At 38.1% G+C, this 24227-nt stretch overlaps 12 non-coding genes across 12 annotated transcripts; all 12 read right to left on the reverse strand.

Moving 5' to 3' along the window:
- Positions 1-259: 259 nt before the first annotated feature.
- Trnac-gca (transfer RNA cysteine (anticodon GCA)) lies at positions 260-331 on the reverse strand. The gene has a single exon. It is a non-coding gene; the product is annotated as a tRNA-Cys (tRNA).
- Positions 332-1879: 1548 nt separating this feature from the next.
- On the reverse strand, positions 1880-1951 carry Trnac-gca (transfer RNA cysteine (anticodon GCA)). Its single transcript has one exon. It is a non-coding gene; the product is annotated as a tRNA-Cys (tRNA).
- Positions 1952-4439: 2488 nt separating this feature from the next.
- Positions 4440-4511, reverse strand: Trnac-gca (transfer RNA cysteine (anticodon GCA)). Its single transcript has one exon. It is a non-coding gene; the product is annotated as a tRNA-Cys (tRNA).
- Positions 4512-6061: 1550 nt separating this feature from the next.
- On the reverse strand, positions 6062-6133 carry Trnac-gca (transfer RNA cysteine (anticodon GCA)). Its single transcript has one exon. It is a non-coding gene; the product is annotated as a tRNA-Cys (tRNA).
- A 2486-nt stretch (positions 6134-8619) lies between these two features.
- Trnac-gca (transfer RNA cysteine (anticodon GCA)) lies at positions 8620-8691 on the reverse strand. Its single transcript has one exon. It is a non-coding gene; the product is annotated as a tRNA-Cys (tRNA).
- A 1550-nt stretch (positions 8692-10241) lies between these two features.
- Positions 10242-10313, reverse strand: Trnac-gca (transfer RNA cysteine (anticodon GCA)). The gene has a single exon. It is a non-coding gene; the product is annotated as a tRNA-Cys (tRNA).
- Positions 10314-12799: 2486 nt separating this feature from the next.
- On the reverse strand, positions 12800-12871 carry Trnac-gca (transfer RNA cysteine (anticodon GCA)). The gene has a single exon. It is a non-coding gene; the product is annotated as a tRNA-Cys (tRNA).
- A 1548-nt stretch (positions 12872-14419) lies between these two features.
- Positions 14420-14491, reverse strand: Trnac-gca (transfer RNA cysteine (anticodon GCA)). Its single transcript has one exon. It is a non-coding gene; the product is annotated as a tRNA-Cys (tRNA).
- Positions 14492-16977: 2486 nt separating this feature from the next.
- Trnac-gca (transfer RNA cysteine (anticodon GCA)) lies at positions 16978-17049 on the reverse strand. The gene has a single exon. It is a non-coding gene; the product is annotated as a tRNA-Cys (tRNA).
- Positions 17050-18597: 1548 nt separating this feature from the next.
- Positions 18598-18669, reverse strand: Trnac-gca (transfer RNA cysteine (anticodon GCA)). Its single transcript has one exon. It is a non-coding gene; the product is annotated as a tRNA-Cys (tRNA).
- Positions 18670-21161: 2492 nt separating this feature from the next.
- On the reverse strand, positions 21162-21233 carry Trnac-gca (transfer RNA cysteine (anticodon GCA)). Its single transcript has one exon. It is a non-coding gene; the product is annotated as a tRNA-Cys (tRNA).
- Positions 21234-22783: 1550 nt separating this feature from the next.
- Positions 22784-22855, reverse strand: Trnac-gca (transfer RNA cysteine (anticodon GCA)). Its single transcript has one exon. It is a non-coding gene; the product is annotated as a tRNA-Cys (tRNA).
- Positions 22856-24227: the final 1372 nt, after the last annotated feature.

A 24227-nucleotide genomic window follows, 5' to 3' on the forward strand; every position in this document is an offset into this window, starting at 1 on the left:
GATGAGAGACTTATTAGTTTGAAAATTGTAAATGAGAGAGACAGATAAACAGAAAGACAGACAGGCAGAGAGACAGAAAGACAAAGAGGGATAGAATGAGACCGCAATGCGTAATGTTTGGGGGAATAAAAAGAGCTTCTACCGGATATACTAAGCGGAAAAATAATTTCTTGCAACCAATTTAAATTGATGTGTCATTGTGGATATTGACATCGAATTAGACATAATTTTTTATGGCCAACGTTTAAAAGTTTCATGAAGGGGACACCCGGGTTCGAACCGAGGACCTCTCGATCTGCAGTCGAATGCTCTACCACTGAGCTATATCCCCTTCGTAAATGGCAGGGGATCTCAAATTATAATAAGTACGTGGGAAATCGTTATTTATCGCATATCATCTTTATCTGTGTAAGTGAATGAGAGTGACTCGGACCTCTGGTATGCCTTGGCGCTTGTAACCAAAACTATGGTTAGGTCTGAATGACACATCACATTTGTTTAGCAATATTTGTTAAGCTGAATTGTGATAGCGACTCCAGTTCTTATTGTACTAACGATAGTAATCAACACTTCCGAACAACAATTAAAAAGTGAAATTATTTATTTGTTACAATACAAGTGCTCCTCTCCTTATATTTTAACATTTCAGTAGAATATTCCTTAAAATACTTATTAAATCTCACGGATCTTGTGTGCGTTATTTAAAGTAAATATCACTTTCAGGTGCAAAATGCTCGTACACTATCACACCCATTTTTCACGTGAGCTGATTTGATGAATACATTTCGTCGTACGTCGAGATCATGGCTTACATATTTGACAGACACACACGATACACATATTACGATTGCCGTTTGTGTGCAACACGTAATCATATTTTCTGTATAATCACCAATTCATGTTATCTTCCTGGTATTGTTTTGCACAAGGTGACACATGAAAGAAAACGTATAATGGCCCTAAATACGATTACCTATGACGTACAGAGGAGTCCGACGCCGTCATGTAATATCTTTTCCAAATAACTGTTGCATGTTATCTTTATCTTTTATTTCTCTACATTTGACAAAGTTTGTACATCTTTATTCGTTATACTCCATCTTCTTATACTGTATTTTTATAATAATTTTGAAGGGTTTATATTCCTATAGATTTTGTGTAAGTCTTCATTTTAAACATTTTGAACTTGACTTTACTTGGCACCATATATACACTATTGTTGTGATGTACATTTAAACATTATCACACGCATACATGTAAAGGCACACTTCTCGATGTGAAGTCAAATGTTGTACCAGTTGAGCTATATTCCCTTCGCATATTGGAAATCTCCAATTTTGAAAGAAAATTGTTTATTTGCCCTGTTGTATATGAACCTTATCTGTATGGTGAACCAAGAACAGTGATTTTCAATCCCCCCAGGTCGCGAAAAGAAATCAGGGTGTCGAGCACATAGCGGAGGGTGGTGGAAGGTGTCCAGGATTTTTTTTTAGGCGGATAAAATTCATCGAAAGGTGGAAATGGGTCTTGGGGATCAGGAAAAAGTTTTCTTATTAGGGTCTCGGCCATAATTGGAACGACTGAACTAAAGTTATCGGGAGTATATTTTGCTGTTGGTATCGGAAAATATCATTAGCCTTGAGTCGAGACTCGTAAGTTGGAAAGTTGTACATGAGATAGAGAGAAAGAGAGAGAGAGACAGAACGAAAATGCGTATTATATGCTGGGATATCCATAGGTTTTACCGAATATAATCAGTCCGTTAAACATTCCGCCCCAACAGCAAAAGTAAATTGATGTCAAACAATAGACATTACCATGGAACTTGACATAACTGAGATAGAAATGTTTATGTGTTCCTTGTTAAAAATAATGATAAAGGGGACACCCGGGTTCGAACCGGGGACCTCTCGATCTGCAGTCGAATGCTCTACCACTGAGCTATATCCCCTTCGTAAATAAGTCAGCTCAAATTATAATAAGGAAGTATTAAATCACCATCTGTCTTATCTTTCCATGCATACTTACAAACGAGAATGACCGGTACCTCTGGTATGTTTTGCCGCTGATGACCAGAGATATCGTCAAGCCTGAATGACCACTTGCATTTGTTTAGCAATGTTGGTTCAGCTGAATTTTGATCGTGACTCCGCTTATTATTGTAATAGCCAATGAAAGTAACACATCCACGCCACAATTAAAGAGTGAAGGAATTTATTTAGCACAATACTAGATCACGTCGCGCTTTTTAACATTTGCGTAGAATTTTCCTTTAAATAGTTATTACTGCTACTGCATGCATTTATCTAAAGGGACAAATCTCTCTGTGAGGTCAAATGCTGTTCCCCTTGCAAATCGGAAATTTGCAATCATGAGACAAAGTTAGTAAGTCGCCACCTGTTGCAGGAATATATCAACATGACCTGAATATTATAAGACAATATGGTATCAGTGATTTGCCACGCATTTGTTTGAAAGTTGTTCATGAGAGACCGACAAACAGACAGACAGTCAAAAAGGAACAGAGTGATAGCGATGGAGACCAAGGATGACATAAAGACACCACTATGCTGATTACTTGGAGGAATAACCAATGATGTTTTATCGGATATACTCAGTGGAAAAATAATTTTCAAAATATAAGCAAATGTCTATTGATGTGTCAAGATGGATATTAACATAGACCTTGCTATAATTGGGACAGAAAATTTGTGTGGTCAATAATACAAATGTATATGAAGGGGACACCCGGGTTCGAACCAGGGATCTGCAGTCGAATGCTCTACCACTGACTACCCTATGTCTGCGGATTCCAACTTTTCGATGGGTAATGAACTCAGACCCTACACCCCTACATAAATGTCGAAATCTCAAAAATGGGGTGGCAAGGGTCAGAGGAAACTCATACTATAAAGTAATATTTTGTCCATATTATTAGTTACGTGTGATCGTTTTCATAAAAACATTTCTATGCCATCTGTCATCCTGATCTTTTATTTCTATACCATTAACACCGTTGGAACATTTTTATCCGTTATACTCCATGTTTTGCCCTTTAAGTTTAGAATTATATGGAAGGGTTTGTAATTTTTCGGCTTTTATGCAAGTCTTCACTTCACATTTTTTTCCAGTTTACTTTTTAGTTGGCACCATATAGACACTGTCGTTGTGAGATGCATTAAACACTACTATATACATAAATATAAAGGGGCACTTCTCCATGTAATTTGAAAAGCTGTACGAGTTGTGCTATATTCGCTTCGCATGTCGGGAAATTGCAGTAATGTTACCGAATTGGTAGGTCTCCACCTCTTACATACGAACCTTATCTGTATAGTCCAACATGAACAGTGGTGCCCATCCACCGGTCGCGATCAAATCAGGGTCACGAGCACGTTCTAGAGGGTTACAGAGGATCTCCTGGATAGCGAGGCTCGCAAAATAGATTTTTAGTAGGATCGCGGCCAATAAAGGTTGGAAACAACTGAACCAGACTGTTTTAGGATACATTTTGAAGACGGTATAGGGAAATATGCTTTGGTCTGTTTTGCGACCCATTCGGCTGAAGTCGTAGGTAAGAGAGAGAGAGAGAGAGACAGACAGACAGACAGATTCACAACTTAATCCTGTTCGTGACTCTTCTTCTTGTTGTACTAATGTCATCAACGCATCCACACAACAATTCATGATATCAAGGAATTTATTTCTCACAATACAAACGACACCATCCCCTTAACCTTTAGGTAAATTATTCCTTACAATAGTTATTACAGCTACTGCATGAATACATCTAACGGGACATTTCTCTATGTGTAGTCAAATGCTCTAGTAGTTGAGCTATATTCCCTTTTCGAATTGGAAATCGCCAATTTCGAGACAAAGTTTGTAAGTTGCCACCTGTTGCATAAGAACATTATCTGTATAGTTGAAGTAAAACAGTGGTTCCCATCCCCCCGGTTGCGACTTCAATCAGGGTCGCTAGAAGGTTCTGGAGGGTCCCGTTGGGTCAAAAGGACCTTTGTAAGGAGGAAAAACGTATCAAAAGCCGGAAATGCGCCCGTGAGGCTCTGAAGAAAAAAAAAAGACTCTTCACGGTCGAGGTCAATAAACGATGAAACCTGTTTACTAGAATGACCTGGGGTATGTTTTGAAGTTGGATTCAGGAAATATACTTATCCCTGATGAGAGACTTATTAGTTTGAAAATTGTAAATGAGAGAGACAGATAAACAGAAAGACAGACAGGCAGAGAGACAGAAAGACAAAGAGGGATAGAATGAGACCGCAATGCGTAATGTTTGGGGGAATAAAAAGAGCTTCTACCGGATATACTAAGCGGAAAAATAATTTCTTGCAACCAATTTAAATTGATGTGTCATTGTGGATATTGACATCGAATTAGACATAATTTTGTATGGCCAACGTTTAAAAGTTTCATGAAGGGGACACCCGGGTTCGAACCGAGGACCTCTCGATCTGCAGTCGAATGCTCTACCACTGAGCTATATCCCCTTCGTAAATGGCAGGGGATCTCAAATTATAATAAGTACGTGGGAAATCGTTATTTATCGCATATCATCTTTATCTGTGTAAGTGAATGAGAGTGACTCGGACCTCTGGTATGCCTTGGCGCTTGTAACCAAAACTATGGTTAGGTCTGAATGACACATCACATTTGTTTAGCAATATTTGTTAAGCTGAATTGTGATAGCGACTCCAGTTCTTATTGTACTAACGATAGTAATCAACACTTCCGAACAACAATTAAAAAGTGAAATTATTTATTTGTTACAATACAAGTGCTCCTCTCCTTATATTTTAACATTTCAGTAGAATATTCCTTAAAATACTTATTAAATCTCACGGATCTTGTGTGCGTTATTTAAAGTAAATATCACTTTCAGGTGCAAAATGCTCGTACACTATCACACCCATTTTTCACGTGAGCTGATTTGATGAATACATTTCGTCGTACGTCGAGATCATGGCTTACATATTTGACAGACACACACGATACACATATTACGATTGCCGTTTGTGTGCAACACGTAATCATATTTTCTGTATAATCACCAATTCATGTTATCTTCCTGGTATTGTTTTGCACAAGGTGACACATGAAAGAAAACGTATAATGGCCCTAAATACGATTACCTATGACGTACAGAGGAGTCCGACGCCGTCATGTAATATCTTTTCCAAATAACTGTTGCATGTTATCTTTATCTTTTATTTCTCTACATTTGACAAAGTTTGTACATCTTTATTCGTTATACTCCATCTTCTTATACTGTATTTTTATAATAATTTTGAAGGCTTTATATTCCTGTAGATTTTGTGTAAGTCTTCATTTTAAACATTTTGAACTTGACTTTACTTGGCACCATATATACACTATTGTTGTGATGTACATTTAAACATTATCACACGCATACATGTAAAGGCACACTTCTCGATGTGAAGTCAAATGTTGTACCAGTTGAGCTATATTCCCTTCGCATATTGGAAATCTCCAATTTTGAAAGAAAATTGTTTATTTGCCCTGTTGTATATGAACCTTATCTGTATGGTGAACCAAGAACAGTGATTTTCAATCCCCCCAGGTCGCGAAAAGAAATCAGGGTGTCGAGCACATAGCGGAGGGTGGTGGAAGGTGTCCAGGATTTTTTTTTAGGCGGATAAAATTCATCGAAAGGTGGAAATGGGTCTTGGGGATCAGGAAAAAGTTTTCTTATTAGGGTCTCGGCCATAATTGGAACGACTGAACTAAAGTTATCGGGAGTATATTTTGCTGTTGGTATCGGAAAATATCATTAGCCTTGAGTCGAGACTCGTAAGTTGGAAAGTTGTACATGAGATAGAGAGAAAGAGAGAGAGAGAGACAGAACGAAAATGCGTATTATATGCTGGGATATCCATAGGTTTTACCGAATATAATCAGTCCGTTAAACATTCCGCCCCAACAGCAAAAGTAAATTGATGTCAAACAATAGACATTACCATGGAACTTGACATAACTGAGATAGAAATGTTTATGTGTTCCTTGTTAAAAATAATGATAAAGGGGACACCCGGGTTCGAACCGGGGACCTCTCGATCTGCAGTCGAATGCTCTACCACTGAGCTATATCCCCTTCGTAAATAAGTCAGCTCAAATTATAATAAGGAAGTATTAAATCACCATCTGTCTTATCTTTCCATGCATACTTACAAACGAGAATGACCGGTACCTCTGGTATGTTTTGCCGCTGATGACCAGAGATATCGTCAAGCCTGAATGACCACTTGCATTTGTTTAGCAATGTTGGTTCAGCTGAATTTTGATCGTGACTCCGCTTATTATTGTAATAGCCAATGAAAGTAACACATCCACGCCACAATTAAAGAGTGAAGGAATTTATTTAGCACAATACTAGATCACGTCGCGCTTTTTAACATTTGCGTAGAATTTTCCTTTAAATAGTTATTACTGCTACTGCATGCATTTATCTAAAGGGACAAATCTCTCTGTGAGGTCAAATGCTGTTCCCCTTGCAAATCGGAAATTTGCAATCATGAGACAAAGTTAGTAAGTCGCCACCTGTTGCAGGAATATATCAACATGACCTGAATATTATAAGACAATATGGTATCAGTGATTTGCCACGCATTTGTTTGAAAGTTGTTCATGAGAGACCGACAAACAGACAGACAGTCAAAAAGGAACAGAGTGATAGCGATGGAGACCAAGGATGACATAAAGACACCACTATGCTGATTACTTGGAGGAATAACCAATGATGTTTTATCGGATATACTCAGTGGAAAAATAATTTTCAAAATATAAGCAAATGTCTATTGATGTGTCAAGATGGATATTAACATAGACCTTGCTATAATTGGGACAGAAAATTTGTGTGGTCAATAATACAAATGTATATGAAGGGGACACCCGGGTTCGAACCAGGGATCTGCAGTCGAATGCTCTACCACTGACTACCCTATGTCTGCGGATTCCAACTTTTCGATGGGTAATGAACTCAGACCCTACACCCCTACATAAATGTCGAAATCTCAAAAATGGGGTGGCAAGGGTCAGAGGAAACTCATACTATAAAGTAATATTTTGTCCATATTATTAGTTACGTGTGATCGTTTTCATAAAAACATTTCTATGCCATCTGTCATCCTGATCTTTTATTTCTATACCATTAACACCGTTGGAACATTTTTATCCGTTATACTCCATGTTTTGCCCTTTAAGTTTAGAATTATATGGAAGGGTTTGTAATTTTTCGGCTTTTATGCAAGTCTTCACTTCACATTTTTTTCCAGTTTACTTTTTAGTTGGCACCATATAGACACTGTCGTTGTGAGATGCATTAAACACTACTATATACATAAATATAAAGGGGCACTTCTCCATGTAATTTGAAAAGCTGTACGAGTTGAGCTATATTCGCTTCGCATGTCGGGAAATTGCAGTAATGTTACCGAATTGGTAGGTCTCCACCTCTTACATACGAACCTTATCTGTATAGTCCAACATGAACAGTGGTGCCCATCCACCGGTCGCGATCAAATCAGGGTCACGAGCACGTTCTAGAGGGTTACAGAGGATCTCCTGGATAGCGAGGCTCGCAAAATAGATTTTTAGTAGGATCGCGGCCAATAAAGGTTGGAAACAACTGAACCAGACTGTTTTAGGATACATTTTGAAGACGGTATAGGGAAATATGCTTTGGTCTGTTTTGCGACCCATTCGGCTGAAGTCGTAGGTAAGAGAGAGAGAGAGAGACAGACAGACAAACAGATTCACAACTTAATCCTGTTCGTGACTCTTCTTCTTGTTGTACTAATGTCATCAACGCATCCACACAACAATTCATGATATCAAGGAATTTATTTCTCACAATACAAACGACACCATCCCCTTAACCTTTAGGTAAATTATTCCTTACAATAGTTATTACAGCTACTGCATGAATACATCTAACGGGACATTTCTCTATGTGTAGTCAAATGCTCTAGTAGTTGAGCTATATTCCCTTTTCGAATTGGAAATCGCCAATTTCGAGACAAAGTTTGTAAGTTGCCACCTGTTGCATAAGAACATTATCTGTATAGTTGAAGTAAAACAGTGGTTCCCATCCCCCCGGTTGCGACTTCAATCAGGGTCGCTAGAAGGTTCTGGAGGGTCCCGTTGGGTCAAAAGGACCTTTGTAAGGAGGAAAAACGTATCAAAAGCCGGAAATGCGCCCGTGAGGCTCTGAAGAAAAAAAAAAGACTCTTCACGGTCGAGGTCAATAAACGATGAAACCTGTTTACTAGAATGACCTGGGGTATGTTTTGAAGTTGGATTCAGGAAATATACTTATCCCTGATGAGAGACTTATTAGTTTGAAAATTGTAAATGAGAGAGACAGATAAACAGAAAGACAGACAGGCAGAGAGACAGAAAGACAAAGAGGGATAGAATGAGACCGCAATGCGTAATGTTTGGGGGAATAAAAAGAGCTTCTACCGGATATACTAAGCGGAAAAATAATTTCTTGCAACCAATTTAAATTGATGTGTCATTGTGGATATTGACATCGAATTAGACATAATTTTTTATGGCCAACGTTTAAAAGTTTCATGAAGGGGACACCCGGGTTCGAACCGAGGACCTCTCGATCTGCAGTCGAATGCTCTACCACTGAGCTATATCCCCTTCGTAAATGGCAGGGGATCTCAAATTATAATAAGTACGTGGGAAATCGTTATTTATCGCATATCATCTTTATCTGTGTAAGTGAATGAGAGTGACTCGGACCTCTGGTATGCCTTGGCGCTTGTAACCAAAACTATGGTTAGGTCTGAATGACACATCACATTTGTTTAGCAATATTTGTTAAGCTGAATTGTGATAGCGACTCCAGTTCTTATTGTACTAACGATAGTAATCAACACTTCCGAACAACAATTAAAAAGTGAAATTATTTATTTGTTACAATACAAGTGCTCCTCTCCTTATATTTTAACATTTCAGTAGAATATTCCTTAAAATACTTATTAAATCTCACGGATCTTGTGTGCGTTATTTAAAGTAAATATCACTTTCAGGTGCAAAATGCTCGTACACTATCACACCCATTTTTCACGTGAGCTGATTTGATGAATACATTTCGTCGTACGTCGAGATCATGGCTTACATATTTGACAGACACACACGATACACATATTACGATTGCCGTTTGTGTGCAACACGTAATCATATTTTCTGTATAATCACCAATTCATGTTATCTTCCTGGTATTGTTTTGCACAAGGTGACACATGAAAGAAAACGTATAATGGCCCTAAATACGATTACCTATGACGTACAGAGGAGTCCGACGCCGTCATGTAATATCTTTTCCAAATAACTGTTGCATGTTATCTTTATCTTTTATTTCTCTACATTTGACAAAGTTTGTACATCTTTATTCGTTATACTCCATCTTCTTATACTGTATTTTTATAATAATTTTGAAGGCTTTATATTCCTATAGATTTTGTGTAAGTCTTCATTTTAAACATTTTGAACTTGACTTTACTTGGCACCATATATACACTATTGTTGTGATGTACATTTAAACATTATCACACGCATACATGTAAAGGCACACTTCTCGATGTGAAGTCAAATGTTGTACCAGTTGAGCTATATTCCCTTCGCATATTGGAAATCTCCAATTTTGAAAGAAAATTGTTTATTTGCCCTGTTGTATATGAACCTTATCTGTATGGTGAACCAAGAACAGTGATTTTCAATCCCCCCAGGTCGCGAAAAGAAATCAGGGTGTCGAGCACATAGCGGAGGGTGGTGGAAGGTGTCCAGGATTTTTTTTTAGGCGGATAAAATTCATCGAAAGGTGGAAATGGGTCTTGGGGATCAGGAAAAAGTTTTCTTATTAGGGTCTCGGCCATAATTGGAACGACTGAACTAAAGTTATCGGGAGTATATTTTGCTGTTGGTATCGGAAAATATCATTAGCCTTGAGTCGAGACTCGTAAGTTGGAAAGTTGTACATGAGATAGAGAGAAAGAGAGAGAGAGAGACAGAACGAAAATGCGTATTATATGCTGGGATATCCATAGGTTTTACCGAATATAATCAGTCCGTTAAACATTCCGCCCCAACAGCAAAAGTAAATTGATGTCAAACAATAGACATTACCATGGAACTTGACATAACTGAGATAGAAATGTTTATGTGTTCCTTGTTAAAAATAATGATAAAGGGGACACCCGGGTTCGAACCGGGGACCTCTCGATCTGCAGTCGAATGCTCTACCACTGAGCTATATCCCCTTCGTAAATAAGTCAGCTCAAATTATAATAAGGAAGTATTAAATCACCATCTGTCTTATCTTTCCATGCATACTTACAAACGAGAATGACCGGTACCTCTGGTATGTTTTGCCGCTGATGACCAGAGATATCGTCAAGCCTGAATGACCACTTGCATTTGTTTAGCAATGTTGGTTCAGCTGAATTTTGATCGTGACTCCGCTTATTATTGTAATAGCCAATGAAAGTAACACATCCACGCCACAATTAAAGAGTGAAGGAATTTATTTAGCACAATACTAGATCACGTCGCGCTTTTTAACATTTGCGTAGAATTTTCCTTTAAATAGTTATTACTGCTACTGCATGCATTTATCTAAAGGGACAAATCTCTCTGTGAGGTCAAATGCTGTTCCCCTTGCAAATCGGAAATTTGCAATCATGAGACAAAGTTAGTAAGTCGCCACCTGTTGCAGGAATATATCAACATGACCTGAATATTATAAGACAATATGGTATCAGTGATTTGCCACGCATTTGTTTGAAAGTTGTTCATGAGAGACCGACAAACAGACAGACAGTCAAAAAGGAACAGAGTGATAGCGATGGAGACCAAGGATGACATAAAGACACCACTATGCTGATTACTTGGAGGAATAACCAATGATGTTTTATCGGATATACTCAGTGGAAAAATAATTTTCAAAATATAAGCAAATGTCTATTGATGTGTCAAGATGGATATTAACATAGACCTTGCTATAATTGGGACAGAAAATTTGTGTGGTCAATAATACAAATGTATATGAAGGGGACACCCGGGTTCGAACCAGGGATCTGCAGTCGAATGCTCTACCACTGACTACCCTATGTCTGCGGATTCCAACTTTTCGATGGGTAATGAACTCAGACCCTACACCCCTACATAAATGTCGAAATCTCAAAAATGGGGTGGCAAGGGTCAGAGGAAACTCATACTATAAAGTAATATTTTGTCCATATTATTAGTTACGTGTGATCGTTTTCATAAAAACATTTCTATGCCATCTGTCATCCTGATCTTTTATTTCTATACCATTAACACCGTTGGAACATTTTTATCCGTTATACTCCATGTTTTGCCCTTTAAGTTTAGAATTATATGGAAGGGTTTGTAATTTTTCGGCTTTTATGCAAGTCTTCACTTTACATTTTTTTCCAGTTTACTTTTTAGTTGGCACCATATAGACACTGTCGTTGTGAGATGCATTAAACACTACTATATACATAAATATAAAGGGGCACTTCTCCATGTAATTTGAAAAGCTGTACGAGTTGAGCTATATTCGCTTCGCATGTCGGGAAATTGCAGTAATGTTACCGAATTGGTAGGTCTCCACCTCTTACATACGAACCTTATCTGTATAGTCCAACATGAACAGTGGTGCCCATCCACCGGTCGCGATCAAATCAGGGTCACGAGCACGTTCTAGAGGGTTACAGAGGATCTCCTGGATAGCGAGGCTCGCAAAATAGATTTTTAGTAGGATCGCGGCCAATAAAGGTTGGAAACAACTGAACCAGACTGTTTTAGGATACATTTTGAAGACGGTATAGGGAAATATGCTTTGGTCTGTTTTGCGACCCATTCGGCTGAAGTCGTAGGTAAGAGAGAGAGAGAGAGACAGACAGACAAACAGATTCACAACTTAATCCTGTTCGTGACTCTTCTTCTTGTTGTACTAATGTCATCAACGCATCCACACAACAATTCATGATATCAAGGAATTTATTTCTCACAATACAAACGACACCATCCCCTTAACCTTTAGGTAAATTATTCCTTACAATAGTTATTACAGCTACTGCATGAATACATCTAACGGGACATTTCTCTATGTGTAGTCAAATGCTCTAGTAGTTGAGCTATATTCCCTTTTCGAATTGGAAATCGCCAATTTCGAGACAAAGTTTGTAAGTTGCCACCTGTTGCATAAGAACATTATCTGTATAGTTGAAGTAAAACAGTGGTTCCCATCCCCCCGGTTGCGACTTCAATCAGGGTCGCTAGAAGGTTCTGGAGGGTCCCGTTGGGTCAAAAGGACCTTTGTAAGGAGGAAAAACGTATCAAAAGCCGGAAATGCGCCCGTGAGGCTCTGAAGAAAAAAAAAAGACTCTTCACGGTGGAGGTCAATAAACGATGAAACCTGTTTACTAGAATGACCTGGGGTATGTTTTGAAGTTGGATTCAGGAAATATACTTATCCCTGATGAGAGACTTATTAGTTTGAAAATTGTAAATGAGAGAGACAGATAAACAGAAAGACAGACAGGCAGAGAGACAGAAAGACAAAGAGGGATAGAATGAGACCGCAATGCGTAATGTTTGGGGGAATAAAAAGAGCTTCTACCGGATATACTAAGCGGAAGAATAATTTCTTGCAACCAATTTAAATTGATGTGTCATTGTGGATATTGACATCGAATTAGACATAATTTTTTATGGCCAACGTTTAAAAGTTTCATGAAGGGGACACCCGGGTTCGAACCGAGGACCTCTCGATCTGCAGTCGAATGCTCTACCACTGAGCTATATCCCCTTCGTAAATGGCAGGGGATCTCAAATTATAATAAGTACGTGGGAAATCGTTATTTATCGCATATCATCTTTATCTGTGTAAGTGAATGAGAGTGACTCGGACCTCTGGTATGCCTTGGCGCTTGTAACCAAAACTATGGTTAGGTCTGAATGACACATCACATTTGTTTAGCAACATTTGTTAAGCTGAATTGTGATAGCGACTCCAGTTCTTATTGTACTAACGATAGTAATCAACACTTCCGAACAACAATTAAAAAGTGAAATTATTTATTTGTTACAATACAAGTGCTCCTCTCCTTATATTTTAACATTTCAGTAGAATATTCCTTAAAATACTTATTAAATCTCACGGATCTTGTGTGCGTTATTTAAAGTAAATATCACTTTCAGGTGCAAAATGCTCGTACACTATCACACCCATTTTTCACGTGAGCTGATTTGATGAATACATTTCGTCGTACGTCGAGATCATGGCTTACATATTTGACAGACACACACGATACACATATTACGATTGCCGTTTGTGTGCAACACGTAATCATATTTTCTGTATAATCACCAATTCATGTTATCTTCCTGGTATTGTTTTGCACAAGGTGACACATGAAAGAAAACGTATAATGGCCCTAAATACGATTACCTATGACGTACAGAGGAGTCCGACGCCGTCATGTAATATCTTTTCCAAATAACTGTTGCATGTTATCTTTATCTTTTATTTCTCTACATTTGACAAAGTTTGTACATCTTTATTCGTTATACTCCATCTTCTTATACTGTATTTTTATAATAATTTTGAAGGCTTTATATTCCTGTAGATTTTGTGTAAGTCTTCATTTTAAACATTTTGAACTTGACTTTACTTGGCACCATATATACACTATTGTTGTGATGTACATTTAAACATTATCACACGCATACATGTAAAGGCACACTTCTCGATGTGAAGTCAAATGTTGTACCAGTTGAGCTATATTCCCTTCGCATATTGGAAATCTCCAATTTTGAAAGAAAATTGTTTATTTGCCCTGTTGTATATGAACCTTATCTGTATGGTGAACCAAGAACAGTGATTTTCAATCCCCCCAGGTCGCGAAAAGAAATCAGGGTGTCGAGCACATAGCGGAGGGTGGTGGAAGGTGTCCAGGATTTTTTTTTAGGCGGATAAAATTCATCGAAAGGTGGAAATGGGTCTTGGGGATCAGGAAAAAGTTTTCTTATTAGGGTCTCGGCCATAATTGGAACGACTGAACTAAAGTTATCGGGAGTATATTTTGCTGTTGGTATCGGAAAATATCATTAGCCTTGAGTCGAGACTCGTAAGTTGGAAAGTTGTACATGAGATAGAGAGAAAGAGAGAGAGAGACAGAACGAAAATGCGTATTATATGCTGGGATATCCATAGGTTTTACCGAATATAATCAGTCCGTTAAACATTCCGCCCCAACAGCAAAAGTAAATTGATGTCAAACAATAGACATTACCATGGAACTTGACATAACTGAGATAGAAATGTTTATGTGTTCCTTGTTAAAAATAATGATAAAGGGGACACCCGGGTTCGAACCGGGGACCTCTCGATCTGCAGTCGAATGCTCTACCACTGAGCTATATCCCCTTCGTAAATAAGTCAGCTCAAATTATAATAAGGAAGTATTAAATCACCATCTGTCTTATCTTTCCATGCATACTTACAAACGAGAATGACCGGTACCTCTGGTATGTTTTGCCGCTGATGACCAGAGATATCGTCAAGCCTGAATGACCACTTGCATTTGTTTAGCAATGTTGGTTCAGCTGAATTTTGATCGTGACTCCGCTTATTATTGTAATAGCCAATGAAAGTAACACATCCACGCCACAATTAAAGAGTGAAGGAATTTATTTAGCACAATACTAGATCACGTCGCGCTTTTTAACATTTGCGTAGAATTTTCCTTTAAATAGTTATTACTGCTACTGCATGCATTTATCTAAAGGGACAAATCTCTCTGTGAGGTCAAATGCTGTTCCCCTTGCAAATCGGAAATTTGCAATCATGAGACAAAGTTAGTAAGTCGCCACCTGTTGCAGGAATATATCAACATGACCTGAATATTATAAGACAATATGGTATCAGTGATTTGCCACGCATTTGTTTGAAAGTTGTTCATGAGAGACCGACAAACAGACAGACAGTCAAAAAGGAACAGAGTGATAGCGATGGAGACCAAGGATGACATAAAGACACCACTATGCTGATTACTTGGAGGAATAACCAATGATGTTTTATCGGATATACTCAGTGGAAAAATAATTTTCAAAATATAAGCAAATGTCTATTGATGTGTCAAGATGGATATTAACATAGACCTTGCTATAATTGGGACAGAAAATTTGTGTGGTCAATAATACAAATGTATATGAAGGGGACACCCGGGTTCGAACCAGGGATCTGCAGTCGAATGCTCTACCACTGACTACCCTATGTCTGCGGATTCCAACTTTTCGATGGGTAATGAACTCAGACCCTACACCCCTACATAAATGTCGAAATCTCAAAAATGGGGTGGCAAGGGTCAGAGGAAACTCATACTATAAAGTAATATTTTGTCCATATTATTAGTTACGTGTGATCGTTTTCATAAAAACATTTCTATGCCATCTGTCATCCTGATCTTTTATTTCTATACCATTAACACCGTTGGAACATTTTTATCCGTTATACTCCATGTTTTGCCCTTTAAGTTTAGAATTATATGGAAGGGTTTGTAATTTTTCGGCTTTTATGCAAGTCTTCACTTCACATTTTTTTCCAGTTTACTTTTTAGTTGGCACCATATAGACACTGTCGTTGTGAGATGCATTAAACACTACTATATACATAAATATAAAGGGGCACTTCTCCATGTAATTTGAAAAGCTGTACGAGTTGAGCTATATTCGCTTCGCATGTCGGGAAATTGCAGTAATGTTACCGAATTGGTAGGTCTCCACCTCTTACATACGAACCTTATCTGTATAGTCCAACATGAACAGTGGTGCCCATCCACCGGTCGCGATCAAATCAGGGTCACGAGCACGTTCTAGAGGGTTACAGAGGATCTCCTGGATAGCGAGGCTCGCAAAATAGATTTTTAGTAGGATCGCGGCCAATAAAGGTTGGAAACAACTGAACCAGACTGTTTTAGGATACATTTTGAAGACGGTATAGGGAAATATGCTTTGGTCTGTTTTGCGACCCATTCGGCTGAAGTCGTAGGTAAGAGAGAGAGAGACAGACAGACAGACAAACAGATTCACAACTTAATCCTGTTCGTGACTCTTCTTCTTGTTGTACTAATGTCATCAACGCATCCACACAACAATTCATGATATCAAGGAATTTATTTCTCACAATACAAACGACACCATCCCCTTAACCTTTAGGTAAATTATTCCTTACAATAGTTATTACAGCTACTGCATGAATACATCTAACGGGACATTTCTCTATGTGTAGTCAAATGCTCTAGTAGTTGAGCTATATTCCCTTTTCGAATTGGAAATCGCCAATTTCGAGACAAAGTTTGTAAGTTGCCACCTGTTGCATAAGAACATTATCTGTATAGTTGAAGTAAAACAGTGGTTCCCATCCCCCCGGTTGCGACTTCAATCAGGGTCGCTAGAAGGTTCTGGAGGGTCCCGTTGGGTCAAAAGGACCTTTGTAAGGAGGAAAAACGTATCAAAAGCCGGAAATGCGCCCGTGAGGCTCTGAAGAAAAAAAAAAGACTCTTCACGGTGGAGGTCAATAAACGATGAAACCTGTTTACTAGAATGACCTGGGGTATGTTTTGAAGTTGGATTCAGGAAATATACTTATCCCTGATGAGAGACTTATTAGTTTGAAAATTGTAAATGAGAGAGACAGATAAACAGAAAGACAGACAGGCAGAGAGACAGAAAGACAAAGAGGGATAGAATGAGACCGCAATGCGTAATGTTTGGGGGAATAAAAAGAGCTTCTACCGGATATACTAAGCGGAAGAATAATTTCTTGCAACCAATTTAAATTGATGTGTCATTGTGGATATTGACATCGAATTAGACATAATTTTTTATGGCCAACGTTTAAAAGTTTCATGAAGGGGACACCCGGGTTCGAACCGAGGACCTCTCGATCTGCAGTCGAATGCTCTACCACTGAGCTATATCCCCTTCGTAAATGGCAGGGGATCTCAAATTATAATAAGTACGTGGGAAATCGTTATTTATCGCATATCATCTTTATCTGTGTAAGTGAATGAGAGTGACTCGGACCTCTGGTATGCCTTGGCGCTTGTAACCAAAACTATGGTTAGGTCTGAATGACACATCACATTTGTTTAGCAACATTTGTTAAGCTGAATTGTGATAGCGACTCCAGTTCTTATTGTACTAACGATAGTAATCAACACTTCCGAACAACAATTAAAAAGTGAAATTATTTATTTGTTACAATACAAGTGCTCCTCTCCTTATATTTTAACATTTCAGTAGAATATTCCTTAAAATACTTATTAAATCTCACGGATCTTGTGTGCGTTATTTAAAGTAAATATCACTTTCAGGTGCAAAATGCTCGTACACTATCACACCCATTTTTCACGTGAGCTGATTTGATGAATACATTTCGTCGTACGTCGAGATCATGGCTTACATATTTGACAGACACACACGATACACATATTACGATTGCCGTTTGTGTGCAACACGTAATCATATTTTCTGTATAATCACCAATTCATGTTATCTTCCTGGTATTGTTTTGCACAAGGTGACACATGAAAGAAAACGTATAATGGCCCTAAATACGATTACCTATGACGTACAGAGGAGTCCGACGCCGTCATGTAATATCTTTTCCAAATAACTGTTGCATGTTATCTTTATCTTTTATTTCTCTACATTTGACAAAGTTTGTACATCTTTATTCGTTATACTCCATCTTCTTATACTGTATTTTTATAATAATTTTGAAGGCTTTATATTCCTATAGATTTTGTGTAAGTCTTCATTTTAAACATTTTGAACTTGACTTTACTTGGCACCATATATACACTATTGTTGTGATGTACATTTAAACATTATCACACGCATACATGTAAAGGCACACTTCTCGATGTGAAGTCAAATGTTGTACCAGTTGAGCTATATTCCCTTCGCATATTGGAAATCTCCAATTTTGAAAGAAAATTGTTTATTTGCCCTGTTGTATATGAACCTTATCTGTATGGTGAACCAAGAACAGTGATTTTCAATCCCCCCAGGTCGCGAAAAGAAATCAGGGTGTCGAGCACATAGCGGAGGGTGGTGGAAGGTGTCCAGGATTTTTTTTTAGGCGGATAAAATTCATCGAAAGGTGGAAATGGGTCTTGGGGATCAGGAAAAAGTTTTCTTATTAGGGTCTCGGCCATAATTGGAACGACTGAACTAAAGTTATCGGGAGTATATTTTGCTGTTGGTATCGGAAAATATCATTAGCCTTGAGTCGAGACTCGTAAGTTGGAAAGTTGTACATGAGATAGAGAGAAAGAGAGAGAGAGACAGAACGAAAATGCGTATTATATGCTGGGATATCCATAGGTTTTACCGAATATAATCAGTCCGTTAAACATTCCGCCCCAACAGCAAAAGTAAATTGATGTCAAACAATAGACATTACCATGGAACTTGACATAACTGAGATAGAAATGTTTATGTGTTCCTTGTTAAAAATAATGATAAAGGGGACACCCGGGTTCGAACCGGGGACCTCTCGATCTGCAGTCGAATGCTCTACCACTGAGCTATATCCCCTTCGTAAATAAGTCAGCTCAAATTATAATAAGGAAGTATTAAATCACCATCTGTCTTATCTTTCCATGCATACTTACAAACGAGAATGACCGGTACCTCTGGTATGTTTTGCCGCTGATGACCAGAGATATCGTCAAGCCTGAATGACCACTTGCATTTGTTTAGCAATGTTGGTTCAGCTGAATTTTGATCGTGACTCCGCTTATTATTGTAATAGCCAATGAAAGTAACACATCCACGCCACAATTAAAGAGTGAAGGAATTTATTTAGCACAATACTAGATCACGTCGCGCTTTTTAACATTTGCGTAGAATTTTCCTTTAAATAGTTATTACTGCTACTGCATGCATTTATCTAAAGGGACAAATCTCTCTGTGAGGTCAAATGCTGTTCCCCTTGCAAATCGGAAATTTGCAATCATGAGACAAAGTTAGTAAGTCGCCACCTGTTGCAGGAATATATCAACATGACCTGAATATTATAAGACAATATGGTATCAGTGATTTGCCACGCATTTGTTTGAAAGTTGTTCATGAGAGACCGACAAACAGACAGACAGTCAAAAAGGAACAGAGTGATAGCGATGGAGACCAAGGATGACATAAAGACACCACTATGCTGATTACTTGGAGGAATAACCAATGATGTTTTATCGGATATACTCAGTGGAAAAATAATTTTCAAAATATAAGCAAATGTCTATTGATGTGTCAAGATGGATATTAACATAGACCTTGCTATAATTGGGACAGAAAATTTGTGTGGTCAATAATACAAATGTATATGAAGGGGACACCCGGGTTCGAACCAGGGATCTGCAGTCGAATGCTCTACCACTGACTACCCTATGTCTGCGGATTCCAACTTTTCGATGGGTAATGAACTCAGACCCTACACCCCTACATAAATGTCGAAATCTCAAAAATGGGGTGGCAAGGGTCAGAGGAAACTCATACTATAAAGTAATATTTTGTCCATATTATTAGTTACGTGTGATCGTTTTCATAAAAACATTTCTATGCCATCTGTCATCCTGATCTTTTATTTCTATACCATTAACACCGTTGGAACATTTTTATCCGTTATACTCCATGTTTTGCCCTTTAAGTTTAGAATTATATGGAAGGGTTTGTAATTTTTCGGCTTTTATGCAAGTCTTCACTTCACATTTTTTTCCAGTTTACTTTTTAGTTGGCACCATATAGACACTGTCGTTGTGAGATGCATTAAACACTACTATATACATAAATATAAAGGGGCACTTCTCCATGTAATTTGAAAAGCTGTACGAGTTGAGCTATATTCGCTTCGCATGTCGGGAAATTGCAGTAATGTTACCGAATTGGTAGGTCTCCACCTCTTACATACGAACCTTATCTGTATAGTCCAACATGAACAGTGGTGCCCATCCACCGATCGCGATCAAATCAGGGTCACGAGCACGTTCTAGAGGGTTACAGAGGATCTCCTGGATAGCGAGGCTCGCAAAATAGATTTTTAGTAGGATCGCGGCCAATAAAGGTTGGAAACAACTGAACCAGACTGTTTTAGGATACATTTTGAAGACGGTATAGGGAAATATGCTTTGGTCTGTTTTGCGACCCATTCGGCTGAAGTCGTAGGTAAGAGAGAGAGAGAGAGAGACAGACAGACAGACAGACAGATTCACAACTTAATCCTGTTCGTGACTCTTCTTCTTGTTGTACTAATGTCATCAACGCATCCACACAACAATTCATGATATCAAGGAATTTATTTCTCACAATACAAACGACACCATCCCCTTAACCTTTAGGTAAATTATTCCTTACAATAGTTATTACAGCTACTGCATGAATACATCTAACGGGACATTTCTCTATGTGTAGTCAAATGCTCTAGTAGTTGAGCTATATTCCCTTTTCGAATTGGAAATCGCCAATTTCGAGACAAAGTTTGTAAGTTGCCACCTGTTGCATAAGAACATTATCTGTATAGTTGAAGTAAAACAGTGGTTCCCATCCCCCCGGTTGCGACTTCAATCAGGGTCGCTAGAAGGTTCTGGAGGGTCCCGTTGGGTCAAAAGGACCTTTGTAAGGAGGAAAAACGTATCAAAAGCCGGAAATGCGCCCGTGAGGCTCTGAAGAAAAAAAAAAGACTCTTCACGGTCGAGGTCAATAAACGATGAAACCTGTTTACTAGAATGACCTGGGGTATGTTTTGAAGTTGGATTCAGGAAATATACTTATCCCTGATGAGAGACTTATTAGTTTGAAAATTGTAAATGAGAGAGACAGATAAACAGAAAGACAGACAGGCAGAGAGACAGAAAGACAAAGAGGGATAGAATGAGACCGCAATGCGTAATGTTTGGGGGAATAAAAAGAGCTTCTACCGGATATACTAAGCGGAAAAATAATTTCTTGCAACCAATTTAAATTGATGTGTCATTGTGGATATTGACATCGAATTAGACATAATTTTTTATGGCCAACGTTTAAAAGTTTCATGAAGGGGACACCCGGGTTCGAACCGAGGACCTCTCGATCTGCAGTCGAATGCTCTACCACTGAGCTATATCCCCTTCGTAAATGGCAGGGGATCTCAAATTATAATAAGTACGTGGGAAATCGTTATTTATCGCATATCATCTTTATCTGTGTAAGTGAATGAGAGTGACTCGGACCTCTGGTATGCCTTGGCGCTTGTAACCAAAACTATGGTTAGGTCTGAATGACACATCACATTTGTTTAGCAATATTTGTTAAGCTGAATTGTGATAGCGACTCCAGTTCTTATTGTACTAACGATAGTAATCAACACTTCCGAACAACAATTAAAAAGTGAAATTATTTATTTGTTACAATACAAGTGCTCCTCTCCTTATATTTTAACATTTCAGTAGAATATTCCTTAAAATACTTATTAAATCTCACGGATCTTGTGTGCGTTATTTAAAGTAAATATCACTTTCAGGTGCAAAATGCTCGTACACTATCACACCCATTTTTCACGTGAGCTGATTTGATGAATACATTTCGTCGTACGTCGAGATCATGGCTTACATATTTGACAGACACACACGATACACATATTACGATTGCCGTTTGTGTGCAACACGTAATCATATTTTCTGTATAATCACCAATTCATGTTATCTTCCTGGTATTGTTTTGCACAAGGTGACACATGAAAGAAAACGTATAATGGCCCTAAATACGATTACCTATGACGTACAGAGGAGTCCGACGCCGTCATGTAATATCTTTTCCAAATAACTGTTGCATGTTATCTTTATCTTTTATTTCTCTACATTTGACAAAGTTTGTACATCTTTATTCGTTATACTCCATCTTCTTATACTGTATTTTTATAATAATTTTGAAGGCTTTATATTCCTATAGATTTTGTGTAAGTCTTCATTTTAAACATTTTGAACTTGACTTTACTTGGCACCATATATACACTATTGTTGTGATGTACATTTAAACATTATCACACGCGTACATGTAAAGGCACACTTCTCGATGTGAAGTCAAATGTTGTACCAGTTGAGCTATATTCCCTTCGCATATTGGAAATCTCCAATTTTGAAAGAAAATTGTTTATTTGCCCTGTTGTATATGAACCTTATCTGTATGGTGAACCAAGAACAGTGATTTTCAATCCCCCCAGGTCGCGAAAAGAAATCAGGGTGTCGAGCACATAGCGGAGGGTGGTGGAAGGTGTCCAGGATTTTTTTTTAGGCGGATAAAATTCATCGAAAGGTGGAAATGGGTCTTGGGGATCAGGAAAAAGTTTTCTTATTAGGGTCTCGGCCATAATTGGAACGACTGAACTAAAGTTATCGGGAGTATATTTTGCTGTTGGTATCGGAAAATATCATTAGCCTTGAGTCGAGACTCGTAAGTTGGAAAGTTGTACATGAGATAGAGAGAAAGAGAGAGAGAGAGACAGAACGAAAATGCGTATTATATGCTGGGATATCCATAGGTTTTACCGAATATAATCAGTCCGTTAAACATTCCGCCCCAACAGCAAAAGTAAATTGATGTCAAACAATAGACATTACCATGGAACTTGACATAACTGAGATAGAAATGTTTATGTGTTCCTTGTTAAAAATAATGATAAAGGGGACACCCGGGTTCGAACCGGGGACCTCTCGATCTGCAGTCGAATGCTCTACCACTGAGCTATATCCCCTTCGTAAATAAGTCAGCTCAAATTATAATAAGGAAGTATTAAATCACCATCTGTCTTATCTTTCCATGCATACTTACAAACGAGAATGACCGGTACCTCTGGTATGTTTTGCCGCTGATGACCAGAGATATCGTCAAGCCTGAATGACCACTTGCATTTGTTTAGCAATGTTGGTTCAGCTGAATTTTGATCGTGACTCCGCTTATTATTGTAATAGCCAATGAAAGTAACACATCCACGCCACAATTAAAGAGTGAAGGAATTTATTTAGCACAATACTAGATCACGTCGCGCTTTTTAACATTTGCGTAGAATTTTCCTTTAAATAGTTATTACTGCTACTGCATGCATTTATCTAAAGGGACAAATCTCTCTGTGAGGTCAAATGCTGTTCCCCTTGCAAATCGGAAATTTGCAATCATGAGACAAAGTTAGTAAGTCGCCACCTGTTGCAGGAATATATCAACATGACCTGAATATTATAAGACAATATGGTATCAGTGATTTGCCACGCATTTGTTTGAAAGTTGTTCATGAGAGACCGACAAACAGACAGACAGTCAAAAAGGAACAGAGTGATAGCGATGGAGACCAAGGATGACATAAAGACACCACTATGCTGATTACTTGGAGGAATAACCAATGATGTTTTATCGGATATACTCAGTGGAAAAATAATTTTCAAAATATAAGCAAATGTCTATTGATGTGTCAAGATGGATATTAACATAGACCTTGCTATAATTGGGACAGAAAATTTGTGTGGTCAATAATACAAATGTATATGAAGGGGACACCCGGGTTCGAACCAGGGATCTGCAGTCGAATGCTCTACCACTGACTACCCTATGTCTGCGGATTCCAACTTTTCGATGGGTAATGAACTCAGACCCTACACCCCTACATAAATGTCGAAATCTCAAAAATGGGGTGGCAAGGGTCAGAGGAAACTCATACTATAAAGTAATATTTTGTCCATATTATTAGTTACGTGTGATCGTTTTCATAAAAACATTTCTATGCCATCTGTCATCCTGATCTTTTATTTCTATACCATTAACACCGTTGGAACATTTTTATCCGTTATACTCCATGTTTTGCCCTTTAAGTTTAGAATTATATGGAAGGGTTTGTAATTTTTCGGCTTTTATGCAAGTCTTCACTTCACATTTTTTTCCAGTTTACTTTTTAGTTGGCACCATATAGACACTGTCGTTGTGAGATGCATTAAACACTACTATATACATAAATATAAAGGGGCACTTCTCCATGTAATTTGAAAAGCTGTACGAGTTGAGCTATATTCGCTTCGCATGTCGGGAAATTGCAGTAATGTTACCGAATTGGTAGGTCTCCACCTTTTACATACGAA

This window comes from Sinohyriopsis cumingii, unplaced genomic scaffold (genome assembly GCF_028554795.1).
Source record: "Sinohyriopsis cumingii isolate HCF-2022 unplaced genomic scaffold, ASM2855479v2 utg003582l, whole genome shotgun sequence".
In the NCBI taxonomy this organism is placed as follows: domain Eukaryota; kingdom Metazoa; phylum Mollusca; class Bivalvia; order Unionida; family Unionidae; genus Sinohyriopsis; species Sinohyriopsis cumingii.